The sequence below is a fragment of the Notamacropus eugenii genome, chromosome 4, assembly GCF_028372415.1.
Source record: "Notamacropus eugenii isolate mMacEug1 chromosome 4, mMacEug1.pri_v2, whole genome shotgun sequence".
Classification (NCBI taxonomy): Eukaryota; Metazoa; Chordata; class Mammalia; order Diprotodontia; family Macropodidae; genus Notamacropus; species Notamacropus eugenii.
The window spans coordinates 290,851,928-290,864,907 of record NC_092875.1 but is presented as its reverse complement, the minus strand read 5'-3'; the positions used below and the strand labels follow the sequence as shown (position 1 = coordinate 290,864,907).

General features: G+C 42.0%; 1 protein-coding gene across 21 annotated transcripts in view; it reads left to right on the top strand.

The window, feature by feature from the left end:
- NCOA2 (nuclear receptor coactivator 2) overlaps window positions 1-12,980 on the top strand; it is a 346,666-nt gene that overhangs the window by 48,212 nt on the left and 285,474 nt on the right. For 8 of the 21 annotated variants that reach the window (XM_072604827.1, XM_072604830.1, XM_072604809.1 and 5 more), the window contains exon 1: window positions 35-346. The exons of 3 other annotated variants lie outside the window; for them this stretch is intronic. The gene's annotated coding sequence lies outside the window, so the exon portion shown is untranslated. Of the gene's footprint in view, window positions 1-32; window positions 347-692; window positions 829-1,539; window positions 1,884-12,980 lie in introns of those variants that run through there. 10 more of the 21 variants (XM_072604817.1, XM_072604828.1, XM_072604825.1 and 7 more) reach the window with 6 other exon arrangements.

The following is a 12,980-nucleotide window of genomic DNA, read 5'->3' as shown; positions in this document are numbered from 1 at the left end:
GAGGGAGGGGAGTGGGAGGGAAGTTTCCTCCTCTCGTCCTTCCCCCAGTGACAGGACTTGGCTGCTGCTGCGCCCGTAGTGGGGAGGAGGAGGAGGAGGAGGGAGGGGCTGGCGGCCTCACGGCGCCCCCTCCTCGGCTCGCTCGCTCGCTCCGTCTCCCTCTCTCTGTAAGTGAGGAGAGGAGGAGGAGGGAGTCGGGGGGAGGATCTCCATTGAAATAAACAACCAGGCAGCAGTTATTAACACGGGAACATGGCGGCCGCAGCCTCCGCTCCAGCTTCGGCCGGGAAGGTCAGCGCCGCGGGCAGCCGCCACCTGACTGGCTGACCGGCCCACCGATTTCCCGGTAAATGCCCCTTCCCGGCGCCCTCCCCACCCCCCGCGGCGGCGGCGGCGGCGGGGGGGCCCGGGGGACAGCCGCCCTCCGGCCGGCCGCGCGTCCGCCGCCCTCCCCGCTCCTGCCTGCCTCGTCTGGGCGGGGGTCGTGCGTGGGGCCCCCGCACCCCGGGGCGCCGCGGAGTTGGGGAGTTTTTGTTTTGGGTTGGAGACCGGGGAGGGGGGAGTTCCTGGTAGAGAAAGGAAGGTTCTCCCCACCCCCTTGCACACACGCACACACACACGCGGGCGCGCACGCACACACATCCATGCACTCCCACATATGCACACACACGCGCACCTCCCTCCTGTGAACTGGGACAGCGAGTCCCGGAGTGAAAGGCGGGGGGAGCGGCCCCGGGCCGGGGAGGGGGCGGCGGGGCTGCGAGGGGGGAGCCGCAGCTCCGGGCACCGCCGCCCGCCGTGGCCGGTGGGCACCGGGAGATGAGGGAGGTGAGATCGCGGAAGGGGCCGGCGAGCCGGGGGGCGGAGGGGAGCCGTCGGGGCGACGTGAAGGGGAAGCCGCGGGTCGGGCGGAGGAGCGAGGCCGGGGGGAAGGTGAGGCAAGGTTACGAGGGGAAGTTGCACCCCGAGGTGAGGGGGAGGCCATGGGGCCTGCGGGGGAGGAGGGAAGCTGGAGCCCCGGGAGGCCGGGGAGGAGGCAAGGGGGAGCTGGCTGGGCTGGGCGGGGGAGCTCTCCCGCTGTACGCAGGCTGCGGGCAAGGAGGCCGGGGCGGCGGCGGCTGGAGGCAGAGGCTCCATGCTCGCACCCGAGCCCAGCTCGTGCCCCACACTTAACTTTTGGGTCGAGGCTGCTGGGCCGGCAGCGGGCGCGCCGGGGCCGGGGCCGGGGGCGGCGGCGGCCGGAGAAGGTTCCGGGTTGGCTCGCCAGCGCCCCTCTCCCCCTGGTCCCCTGCTTCCCTCCCTTCTCCCCGCCCCTGGAGTGACTGGCCTCCCGGCCCCAGGCGGGAAGCGGGGAGGGGCCCTCACCCACACCCCGCCCAGAGCCGGGGGCTCGGCTCTCTCCCTAGGTCGGGGCTGGGGAGGGGCATGAGCCGCCGGGCCAGTGCTCCCGCCCCCCGGCCGTCCCTCCTCCCCCTCCCCCTCCCCCAGTCCCGGAGGCGCCTCTCCGCGGATCGGGGGCGGGGCCGGTCACTGGGTTGATGGCCCCGCCCTCTTCCCCCGCCCCTCCGGTTTCCGGGGCCTGTGGGATGCGGGGACGGGAGGCTCTGGTTGCACTGTATGGAGCCTGGGGACTGAGCTGCGACTGTCTTCCCTAGCGCACGGCCCCACCGCCGGGGAAACTTTGCCGTTCCGGAGACTAAGACCTGACAAACCAACTGACGAACGAGCCAAGCAACCTCCCAACCTTCCTCCCTCCTCCTTCAATCTCCATCCCACTCCACCTCTCTCACTGCCTTCCCCTCCCATCGACCCGGATCGCGCTGCGTCTGACTGATGGGGCAGCGGGCCACTCGGAGGAGGGGAGTCTGACTGACCGGGTTTTGGTGAGCCAATCGTGGGAGTAGGAGGGGGAAGGGGCGGAGCTTCCTCTGGGCCAGTTAAAGAGGAGTTGCCTTGGGGCGGGGAGCCATGGAGACGCCAGCTCGAGCCTTGTTGCTGCTCTCCACGCCTAGGACTCTCCCCTCGCTCTTGTGTTCTCGGGCTTTAGCGATAGAGCCCTCTTGCCTTGGGGAGAGGTGCTCGCGTGTACGGTGCTGCGCGTGCTGCTCGTAGTTAGAGGCATGAGTGCCTTCCGTGGGGTGCAGTCTAAAGCCGTTCGGGATGTGGCGTCCGCTCCCGAAGGATGCTGCCCGGAGTGGCGTTGTAGGGATGCTCTTTAGGGCGTTCGGGCTCTGGACCTCCTTTTATTGCAGCGAGGATCCTCAAGGGTTCTGCCTTAGCGTGCGATCATTGAAACCCATCTGTAAGGGCATCTTGATATTTGAAAAGCACTGGGATGTAGTCCCAGGGTTATTTTAGAAATACAAAGTGAAAAGTGTTAGTACTTTTGGTGAATTTTTACCCATGCCTTGTTTAATTAAGCTGTCAGTTTACAGAATTTGTCTGAACTGTTGGGTGTGTGGGGATGAAGCAGAAAAAATAGGTTGCGGTTTATGGTACGCATTTTATTTGGCTCCTTCGTGGGTAAACAGAATGTAGTTTAAAAACCAAAGCATCGCTGTGTGGAACATAAAGCTTTGGTATTTAAGGAGCAAAGCTGGTCAAAGAATATTTGTAGGGGGAGTTTTGAGTAAAATGTAGTTTGCCAAATTACTCCCACACTAAAGATTCTTAAAAATAAATCATTTAAAATAGCCTTCTCCTTAAACACTTAAAATGTAGATCGAGTGGGTGCTTCACTAGCTTAAACAGGGCGAGAGACGTCTTTCATGTTAGGTTGTTTGTCGCATACATGACTTAGTGACTTTTTAAGGGAGCAACAGAATAGTGGATCTTATTCTCTATACAGAACACAGGTTACCCTGCAGGAATAAGTCTTAAAAAAACAACAGCTGCTGCAACGCTTGGTCTCTTGTGTCCTTGCTCTTTGTTGGTGAGGTTAGTGGCACATTTATTAAAGCAGTGTTCTTATTCCCCAGTAGAGTTTGTGAAGACTTTTAATTCCAGATTTCAGGAATTCAGAGGGTGAATTAGATCGAGTGAATCCATTCATTTTGTGATTAGGTTACTTTAAATTTAATTGAAGAAAGTTTTTTAAAGTTTTATCTTCATGAACTTTTATCAGAATTTTAGTTACCTCTTCTCATAAACTTTACCTTGAAAGAACTGAAGCAAAGCTATAGCTATAAATACCAAAAGATACTTGTTAAATTCTATTAATATCTCCATTTTATTAATCCGGTTTCAAATGCAGAATAAATAACCTAGTGCAATTTTTACATTTATGTGGAAAAGGTTAGATGTATTTTGTTGCAGTTTATTACCTTACATTTATTGATATAATAGTTATTTTCTCTCCCTGGTTTATACTTTTACTTGCCAACTGCTAACAGTTGTAGAGAGCAATCTATATTATTGCTTCAAATTTATCAACAATCTCCCCTACTCTCCCAACAGTTAATTTAGTTAGAGATGGTCACTGACATGTGCCCTCCTCTTTTCTTTTTTTGTATGCTCAAGAGTAACATGCTATTCGTGCTTGATTCTTTACCACAATCCTTGAAAATGTTCTCATGTTCCTGGTGGCAGATAGTGGCAAGTACCCTAATGCCTAGTTGTGGGGGGAGGGGGGTGCGGAAAGAATGGAACTCTTGAGCATATGGAGACATCCAGAAAAGATGTGCTTCATCAGCTGTGATTCTATTGTGTGCTGTCTCAGACAGGATCAGAACCTTTTTTCTCCAGGGAGTTTGAATCTTAACAGGAGTTCTTTGACATAGGATGTCAAGATACTGAAGCAGAGGGTAGGACATAGCTCACAAATTATGCTTTTAATATTTTTCTGAATGCTTTGCATTTTTAACCCTTTTGCTCTGGAAATATTACTTTTGCATTGCATTCTACTGAAATGTAAACACAAATTGTCAAATGGTCCTATGGGCAAATGGTTAAGTGTGGATAAAGGGATAATATTTGTTGGTTTCAATTAATATTTTTTTTATAGCCATCTACTGTGCTCAGTAAACTTTTGAGGAGCTTCTGGGGTATTTCTGCTACATAACCCATATTTAAGGATTCAGTAGCTTAGCCGTTTCTAGTCTCATCAGCTTGAAATGTGAAATAATTTGACAGCTTGAATTAAAAAAAAATTTGTTGGTGTATATGGGGTTCAATCGCATTTCTTTCATGCATTCCTTAGTTTTGGAGAAAAAAAGATTTAAAGCAGTTTTTGCTGGGAGGTTGCTAAAAGATTAAAAAAATTAAGCTCTTAGTGAAATTGCGTCTTTTTTTGATATTTAGAACTTCCTTGTGAAATGATAGAAATTTTAAACACCATATGCTTAGTGCTGTGATTAGCATTGGAACAATGACCATGTTTTCCCTTTCAATGTTAGGTTTGTAATGGGAGTTTTTTTATTTTGTATGTCAGTTTATATCTTCATTGTGTGCTTTATTAATTTAGAAAAATTAGCAGATTTTGGATGTTATTTTAGCACTGAAAATAACGAGTTTGATTTGTTAATTTTTAATGTAAAATAATCACATTTTATAACGTAAACCTACAAATATACTGAGATTATAACTAGGATCTTTTCCCCTAGTGGTGTAATGATAAGACTGTATTTACATGTCAGTTATGGAAGCCATTTCAGGAAAAGCAGAACAAAATCCTCCCTTTTTTATTCCTTCTAATGTGATCTCAAGCTGATTTGACTGCTTTGCCCATTTTACCTTTCCTGAATTATAGAAAGTGCCTTTCCCCTTCAAAGTTTCCTAAGGAACAACAAAAATTGACTTTGTTGGTTTGTTTATATTTTTATAGACCTCTAAAAGGAGTTATTTTTTACTAAGTGCATCAAGTTTTATTTATTATATTACTTTCGAATGCCTACTAAAGTGAATCAGTCTGTGAAGCCTTCTTACAAATTTTTTATTATGAATTCTAAAATTTGCAAAATGTCAAAAATAGGGAGTATTTTATAGGCTTTTTAGTCCTAATTTCTGATTGGAATTAGAATTAAACTCTTTCTAAGTATCTAGTGTTATTTTACATTATCTTTGCCAGCTTGTGAAACACTGAAAGAACTGGTTGTGATAATTTGTGAGAAGCAATACTCTTTTGGTATTAAGACTGGCAATTGAAAGTAGGTTATACTTTTGTACCATTAGGCTAAAGATTACGTGTTTCTGATTGATAAATGACAGAAAAATTTTGGTTTCTGATTGTATGTTTTAAATTATTGATATTCCCAGGAAAGTTTTCAAGTAGTACCTGGATTGGCAATTTCTGAAGGGAGGCCAAGAATTGAATGGGTACTGCAGCTATAGTAGAATTCCTGTTTACATACTGTTGAATTTTAAGGAAAAACAAATGTAGTTCATAGCCAGAAGTTAGCTACTGGATTCTGGAGGGGGGAAAAAAAAAGAAAAACTGTTTTTTGACCAGATTTTTGCTGACAAACTATAGTAGAGAACTGAGGCAGAATTTTGCAGGTAATTTGTGCAAAAAAGTTTTTGTTCCTGGACTTGTCTGGAATGCTGTTTTCCTTCTTGAACCTTTGAATTCCTCTTCATCTTTTAAAACCTGACTCAAAATGCCAGCCACCTCCTTGATTTTGGTGCTTCTTGTCTACTCTTCTGTACAGATCTTACTACCCTCATGCACTCAGAAAACAATTTTACAACTTTCTAATGGGCATATTATGTAATGTTGAGTATTTGTTATATGTATATTAGCCTAAACTCTATTAATTATCATTATTTATTGAAATTATTTATTGAAACTTTATGCCTTCCATACGCTCTTGCTGGTACAGTTGCTGTGCATACAATCAGTGCTTACTAAATGAATGAATGTCTGAGACCTTAACTGAGCAAGAAAGGTAAATAGTCCATTTGAGCTTTGTTATCCAGTAGTCTCCAAAGGGGAAGCTGTGGCTTGACCCAAATGGGTATGTGATCAACTAATTGGAGGGTAGAAAGTTGGGTGGAATCTTCTTTTGTATAGTCCATCATGAAGTTTGTTTCCAGCACAAGCACATATACTCAACATAATCTTACATTCCCTGCCTTCTGAGCCAGGCTTTTCAAGACAGTTACAAACTAATCTTGATCTTGGTACCCACAGCAGTAGTTGTGTAGATAGCATTGGGAAAATGCTATCCTTTTTATACCCTCTCCCTTTCTAATACCTTCCCCTCTGCACCTACCCCAGTATGCTAATTAGGATATAGATATATATATATATTTTTAATGATAAGGATGTTGTTCTTCAGTTATTTCAGTCATGCCTGACTCTTTGTGACTCTATTTGGAATTTTCTTGGCAATGATAGTGGAGTGGTTTGCCATTTCCTTCTCCAGCTCATTTTACAGATGAGGAAGCTGAGGCAAACAGGGTTAAGTGACTTGCCCAGGGTCATACAGCATGTAAGTATCTGAGGCTGGATTTAAAGTATGGTCTTCCTGTCTCCAAGCGTGGCACTCTATCCACCATACCACCTCAGTGCTGCATATGATAGGGATGCATGATCAAAAAGGTTTGGAGATTATTGATTTAGAAAACTAGAGAAACTAATGACATCAGAACCAATTTATTATCTCATTTTATGTTTCATAGTCTTTGGGAAGTCTTTTGTTCATTGTTTTTGCTTGAATATGTGGTATATCTCAGTTTTGTTGCCTTGGTTTACTTTGCTATTCATGCACTGGAGCTGGACTATCCTGATTATGCAGCGCCCACTATGACTAGCTAGCTAGCTTCAGACTCCTGACAGTTTTTGGCCCCTGACCATCTTTCTGCCATACTACTCGGCCCCATTCACTGCCTCTATCAAGTATCTACTACAATTGGTTTTAGAAAGGCCATGTCACTGCTATTGGTCCCATGACTTCCCAGACAAAAACAACTCTTCCCTGGCTACCATTCCCTATGTGATTTTTCTCCATCTATTAGAATGTAAGCTCCTAGTGTGTAGGGATTGACTTTTCTTTTGTATTTTGTCCTCAGAGATTAGCCCCATTCCTGGTAAGAATTTAGTATTTAACCTTCCATTTAACCTTCCATGCTGTTGGGCTATATAAAATGGATGATTATAGGAGAAACAATATAATTGACTTTTTTTTTTGCTTGATTCATTTGGATGAATGAATGAAAAATGATTCATTCAAAATCATGAAACAGCACTTACTGTGTGCCTGCCATACACTATGCTAAAGAGCTCAAGATAAAAATAGAAAAGTGAGACAATACCTGTTCTCCAGGAGCTCATATTCTAGGGAGAGATAAAATGTAAAAGAGTTTATTTAGCCCCAGAACAAATGGAAAGACCCAGAGAAAGTTAGAATACAGTGGTAGATGGTAAAACCTAGTGGTCTCTTCTCCAAGTAGTATGAGCAGTCATTGTTTTTCTTGTATGTAGGGTACAGGGTATATAGAGAGTGAAGGACAGTGAAAAGAAGGCAAGGGCCAAGGCTGATTTTCTCAGTTCTAAAATTTGTTTTCCAGTGAAAACACAATCTATTGAAGCTATTTTAATTATGTAATCAAAAAAAAGTTTTGATTTGGGTCCAAGTTGTAGTATGCTCTTCTTCAGAATTACCTTGCTTATTTTTTTCCATACCATCTTAGAATTAGACTCACATCTGAACAGAGATCCTCTTTAAAATTTACTTAAATTACATAATTTTTTGCTGCAGCTTTTATATAAAATACTCTCCTGCCACCGCATTCTGGAATGCCGTGGTAAAGATGACTTTTTTTGGATATCCCTTGCCCAGATCCCATAGCTTTAGGAGGCTGTCCCTTCATGAGTCTACCTTTTCTGTGGGCTACCTGTGACTCTTGACTATTGATTGATTCCACAACCTGCACCAAAATGAAGTGGAAACAAGATTGGTCTATCAGCAACCTTTTCATTGGAGTATCAACCTTCCTGTTGTATATTTTGTTTATCCATATTCTGGTCCTGTGCAGTGTTTAGTACTAGGAAGACGCCTGGAAAATAGTAGTGGTCAGTTTTCTTGGGTGCCTCCACTTAACAGGAGGACTCTTCTAGCAATAAGACAGTCTTACAAGCAAAGCTTAGGGTAAAAAAAGTCAAGAACTTGACCAGTGAGGAATTACAAACTTCTGAAGAATTGTTGAATTTTACAGTTCCCTCAAGAAGGAGAGAACAAAGCAAGTGCAGGAACAATTAAATAAATTCCTCAGTCTACTTTCACAGTGTAGAAAACTGATGAATAGATACAGTCTTGCTACTCTGCAAATGGATGATTATATTCACTGGGCAGGGTTATCTCCTATAGAGTATTTATCTCCAGGCAGAACACCACCTTTTCAGGTTCACCTGAAGAACTGGAAGAGTGTGCTATCCCCTTAAGTCTTTAACAATCTAGTAGCAATTAGTAAGTTCTTCCTTGCACTTAAAATCAGTGTAGTGTATTCATTTGGTCTTTAGCCATGAATTGGTAGTAAGGAAATAAGTGATTTAAAAATTATCATGGTTATAATATTTTAATTTTCTTTTGGAAACATAGCTATAAAAGTAGGTAAAGATTTCTTTAATAATTGCTTTTGAGGGCAAATGTATAGCTTTTATCTTTCGTGGGGAATAGATGACTTGGTGTTGAAATAGATGTTGTACTGTCTAAAAAAGATTGCTGATATATTTAGTCATGTGACTTGTGCTCTGTTCTACTTAACTGCTTGTAGTGAACTTCCAGTGAACTGTTTGGCCTAAGCATACATAGGAATCACTTCACTCTTTTAATGTTCAAGTTTTGAGAGACCAAAGACCTGTTGCTGTAGATGAAAATAGGTTAAATTATTATTACTTATTTAAATAAGATTACAAAGTTGTTTTGGCACAGTTTAAACAGACTATTGATGGCTGCTACTCATGCTGATGACCACCTTGCATATATCCAGGTACCTATCCAAGGAAGATTGCCTTTTCTGGTTTACTCTGCCATCTTTAGGGCTAATAAAATGAATTCCCTTTCTTCAGTGCCATGTTCCAGGTGTATTTGGCTGGTGCGTTATTTGTCATTTCTTTTGTTAATTTTTTTGAGTGATAAAACATGAAAATACTTTCCTTGTTCCTGTTGCAATAGCATTTGAAGCATAAATGTAAAATTGATGAAGAAATTACGGTTAACCTTTCTCTGATTTATGAATTCTTTTTGGTAATATACTGTAGTGGTGTAGTTGATTTGGATTTGGAAGATCTGAGTTCCAGTCACAGTTCTGCCACTTACTGATCTTATACAAATGGCTTATCCCTTTCTGGGTCTTACTGGCTTTGCCTTACTCTCAGAGTTTTTGTGAAGCTCAGTTGCAACTAGTAATTCCTTAAACCTTAAATACTATATAAATGTCAGTTATTGTTAACTGCAAGAGCTTTAATTGATATTGTTGTCAAATAAAAATAATAATGTATCATATCATAAATAGAATCCAATGTGTAAGAGAAAGGTTTCAGGTCTCTAGGGTTAAATACAAATGGAGAATTTAGACAGTTACTTAGATAATTAAAGTTACACATAAGGTAATTCTTATTTACCCTTCACCTGTTGAAATTACAGAATTTGAAAGTACAATTTCTGTTTCACAGCTTGAGAATGATACATTGTTTGAAGATATCAGTTCCTTTCCTTGAGCAGGAAGAGATTTTCCTTTTTTTCTTCCTTCTTTTCTCTTTCCCTTCTGTCCCCAAGATTGCACGTGGCAGGTAGGGTCTTAATCTTTGTTGGGGAAGGAGAAGGATATTTCTGTTCCTTTTTGTTATTACCACCAAACCTTGTCAAGGCTGATAAAGATCCAACCCTTAGCTGTTTCATCAAACAGTTTTGATACATGATAAGCTTTTATTTGGCCAATCACCATCCATTAAGTGAGCCTTTAGGTTGAGAACAGAAAACTAATATAGGTTCAATCTGTTAATTTCCTGATTATTGTTGGTTGCTAGACGACTGTGTCCCAGCAGACACTGGCACTGGTGTTCATTACCAAAGTACTTTGTGCTTCTCTCTTCTACTTACAGTTATGGTTACAAGCTGCATAGTTGTTCCTGGATAAAGAAACAATACAAAAATAGGTAAAACAAAATTACCTATGTAATGAAAGTAGTTTGAGACTGGGGAGTACTATGACCATCTTTCTAAAGTTTTAGGAATCCCTGCCTCTACGGAGTTTTTGGCAATGTGATGTAGTTTACCTTTCTGTAATTTTTAGTATGGGATCATAGAATCATAGCCTTAGAGCTGAAAGGGAACCTAGAGGTCCTCTGGGCCAATATTCTTCCCTCATTATTTTACAGCAGTGAGGAAACTGAGGTATACATAGTGTTAGTGTTACTATTTTAAATAGCATCAATGTTAACATTTTTTTAATGAGACAATCATTTTCTTTTCTAAGAGACTGCTTTTAAAAGTACATTTTGTTATGTCCAGGGCCCTGGATGTATCCTACAACGACAAAAATTTCCATATCCAATGGGAAGAACAAGAGTACCTCAATAGACATTTCTTTTTATATAAGACTTTAATTCAATACTCTCTTAGTTGTGTGCCTGGATCATCACTGGTTGCATGTGTTGGTAAATGTATGGTATGGGTTGAGGACAATATTCTAGATTTTAATTATGGGATGATGATTTTCAAGCTATCAATTCATTGTAACCCTAGAAAATAGAATCATAGATTTAGAGTTTGAAGGGACTATAGTCATTTGGTCCAAACTCATTCCTAAGGAAATTGAGGCCTTCTAGGCCTCAAGGTTAAGTGATTTGCCCAGGTTCATACAAGCAGTAATTAATTGAGCAGGGAGTTGAACTCTGATTCTTGGATTCTGTGTCAAGTACTCTGTCCCATTGCACCCACCCAGACTTCTGAAGATATATCTATGAGATATTAATGATAACTAAAAAGGGCAACAGCATTGTTAATAGATCCATGGACTTGGAGCAAGAAGACCTGGGTTAAGTCCTGACTTTGCTGTATGGACAAGGCACTTAATTTCTGAGCCTCAGTTTTCTCATTTGTAAAAATGGGGAGAGTTGTACTCTACATCATGAGATTTAAGGTTTAAATGAAATAATGTTCGTAAAGGGGTTTTTAAACTTAAGCCATCATCATCATTAGCAAGGTTAGTATAGAAACAAAATCAGACTTTGCCCTATTCTGGTACAAAACCAAGGCTTATCTATACCTGAATATTGTGTACTTGTGATATCACCTCAAAAAATTCTTCAAGGAGCAAAATAGGATCATTAACATTTTAAAGGGACAGAGATTCCCTTCGCCCTCCCCCCATATGAGCTCAGAAGGTTCAACTAAATTAATGGATGAAGGATTGACAGAGGATTAGGTTAGCAAGAGAAACAGAACATTGCAGGGGACCATCTTTTGAAACTTAATTTAAGGAAAACAACTATATACTTCTATAACAATTTTGATGGAAACTGTCAGAAGCAAGCTACTGCTAAATGGAGAATGGTCAGTTCCATAAACTGTGTTGTGATTTTTGTGTGGAACAACTTGTTGAACATTATTACTACAGGGTAGTTTCACTGATGTTATAGTAAGTATATGTACATTTTAAAGCCAGTAGGCAAACAAAACAAGGAGAGGAGCAGAGTGCAGTGAGTCTCCGATTTGAAGTCTGAGGACAACAATTAGCACATACTGCTTTAAGGTTTTTCAGTGTCTTTACATGAATTATATTTCATTTGATCCTCACAAGAACTCTCTGAGTAAAGTACTACAGGTATTATTACTTACATTTTATAGATGAGAAAACTAAGGCTCAGGGGTTAAATGATTTGTCCATGGTTTAAATAGTAAATCTTATTTGAGTCCACATATTCCTGACTGTAAGCCATCATTCTATCCATTTGTTACTTAACCAGCTTTGTGACCTTGGACAGGTAAATTAAACTGTTAGCATCAGTGTCCTTACATGAGAAATGACATAATTCTGAGGTTCTCTGTGACTCTTATCTGTGCTCATGTGAAGTGAAGAGAACCTGGCAAATGATGTGAACTGGCAGACTTATTTAAAGTTGAAATCTCAGGGTATGAATACATGAAAACCTTTAAATGTTAGGTGGGGAAGTGCCTTTGCTTAGGACATGGAGTGGAAGTGTGTGTGTGTGTGTGTGTGTGTGTGTGTGTGTGTGTGTGTGTGTGTGTGTGTGTGTGTGTGTGTAGAGGAGGAGGTGACATAAAGAAAGAGCAGTTAGAGTTGCATAGGAGGGTGTGCTGGGCAGGGAGCCAGATCTGTATGTCATTTCCTCTTGCCTACTTCCTTTTCTGTGCCTTTGCCTGCAATACTACTCATTTTGATATATTGAAATCCTTTCCTTTAAGGCTCAATTCAGATACTATTTCTTTTATAAAGCTTCTTGATCCTATTCCTCCATCTTCTTTTCCCTCCCCGTCCTCCCCTTTTCACCTTTTCTTCTTTGTACTCCTTTTGCTTTGTATATTAGCCATTTGGGTGAAATCTTTATGTCCTCCAAATCTAGCTCAAGTGCCTTGTACAAAATAGATGCTAATGTTTATAGGACTAAGCTGGGAGAGGTGGTGGTGATAACTCTTCTATAGTGGTTATTTTTTTGGTTCTTTTTTTTGGAACCTACCAGGGCAAAATTATAAAATTCACTTGGCATCATTTCCCATTCACTCCTTTTCCTTCATATTTGATAATGAAATGACCCTTCTCACCAAAGCTACCTCTGTATGTGCCTGTGAGCCTATTTCCTCACTGCTCCAGTGGATTGCCCCCTTAATCACTGCTTGTGATCTTTAGCATCTTTCTATATAATGCCTTCAAAATGCCCATCTCCTTAGTTCTGAAAAATTCCTTCCCTAGACCCTGCCATTGCACCTCCTTCTCAGCAAGACTCCTAGAAAAAGCACTCCAAACAAATTGTCTCCTTATACCTGAAATCTTTGCAATCTGACTTTTACCCCTTTCCT